Raw genomic sequence first — 1711 nt, forward strand, 5'->3', positions numbered from 1 at the left:
TTCGATAGCCTTGGTGATGAAGGGAGATGTTTGTTTCATCTTTTTTTTTTTTTTTAATATCCTTGTGGGATAAAGTTAAAACTTAACAATTCTCTTACAGTCTTCCTAATAAAATGTTTTGTTTACTGATCTGTGAAATACGAACTGTGACAATCACTGTTCTAATATACCTCATAGTGTTGCTGACACTACGGATATAATTATGTGAAATTGAACTTATTCAATACAAATGATGAAGCATCTGTCCTGTGCCCAGCACTTTCCAAGGGTTGGGAAGTACAATGAAAATGCTCCATAAGATGTACAGCTGGTAGGCACATTCTTTAAAAAAGCCTTTTACATTTCCACCAATAGTTTATTCTCAGTGTCAACACTTGCCAATTAATGACCATGCTGGGTGGGAAGCTCATTAAAAACCCAGGAGCCAGGGTTCCTGGAAGGATATCCCATAATCCCTTGGATAGTCCTCCACCCACTCTAGGTCTCAGTTTCCTCATCTGCAAAATCATGGACAACTGACTATAATTCTTCCCTAGAACCCAAGCTTATTAAGGAGGAGGGGAAATATTAGTCCAAGGCCTGGATGAGAGACCAGACTGAAAGAAAAATATGTCATTGCTGATTTTCAGTCAAACAGACAGATACAATGAAGGAAGGAGCCCCTGGCCCTGCGGGATTTGTCTAGGAGTCTGGTCTGGGAAATTCTTACACATCAGGAGATGGCTCCGAGCTCGATTTCCACCACCAAGAACATCCATGCAAAGGACAAGCCTGCAGAGCTCTGTGCCCATTAGCCACAGGAAGAGACTGCCTCCCAACAGCCAGCAGCATTTACAAGTGACCTCCTAAGGCCTTTGCCAAACTACAGGGGCACCTCTGGGTTTTGTGTTTCCCTCACTTTTCTGACTCTTTTCTTTAAAAAATGCACATTTCTTCAAAGAATGCCACAGTGGAAGGAAAATTGGCCTTCAATTTTTAGACCTCAATTTGCAAAAAACTTGGAGCTTGTTTATTTTTTTAACTAAAGCACCCCATAATTTAAAATTTTTACACGTTCTAATTATTCAGTTCCCAAACACCAAACTTATTGCACAGGGTCCCCATGGAAAGGCTCCCTCTCAGCAGGACAGCCACAGATTCCACCATGAAAGGGCATCAGGGTGCCCTCCTCCCTTCTTTTCTGCCTGGGTGGCCACCAGGTGTTTAAATCCATGCACCCTACTAAATTTCTAGGGTGCAATGGGTGGACCCTTCCCTTTCCCATCCCAGCAGGTGGTCAAGGGCCCACTGGGCTGCAAAGTGGCAGAAGCAGGGCTGGGCCAGCCGGCCAGAGTAAGGGTTATGAAGTCCCTGCAGGTGAAATCAAGAGGCAGGATAAATCCCTTGGACTTCCAGCAGGCACTAGGCTGCTTGGGATAACCCGTACGTGTCTGAGCTTTATGTGAAGGGGTAAAGCGGTAAAGGCCTTGACCCCAAAGGCAAGGCCTTTCTGCGACCACCAGGTTAGGGGGCTCTGAGACTGTGCCAACAGAGAGCGTGGAATATGAGGTTCCCTGCTCCACCGAGTTCCAGTTCCCTTACCTGTGGTCTGCACCCCTTGGCCCTGCTCATTGGATGCTGATCGCTGGGGACTGAGGAGCCATGAAATGGGCATTCCCAGCCGCAATGGCGACCCCTGACAGCACAACTGAGACCCCCCGCCCTGGACGCA

The 1711-nt window shown here is 46.6% G+C and overlaps 1 pseudogene; it reads right to left on the minus strand.

Annotated features, from left to right (window-relative positions):
* Positions 1-1229: 1229 nt before the first annotated feature.
* Positions 1230-1711, minus strand: part of LOC104981887 — an 11660-nt pseudogene continuing 11178 nt past the window's right edge.

This window comes from Bison bison, unplaced genomic scaffold (genome assembly GCF_000754665.1).
Source record: "Bison bison bison isolate TAMUID 2011002044 unplaced genomic scaffold, Bison_UMD1.0 scf7180017864524, whole genome shotgun sequence".
Taxonomy (NCBI): Eukaryota; Metazoa; Chordata; class Mammalia; order Artiodactyla; family Bovidae; genus Bison; species Bison bison.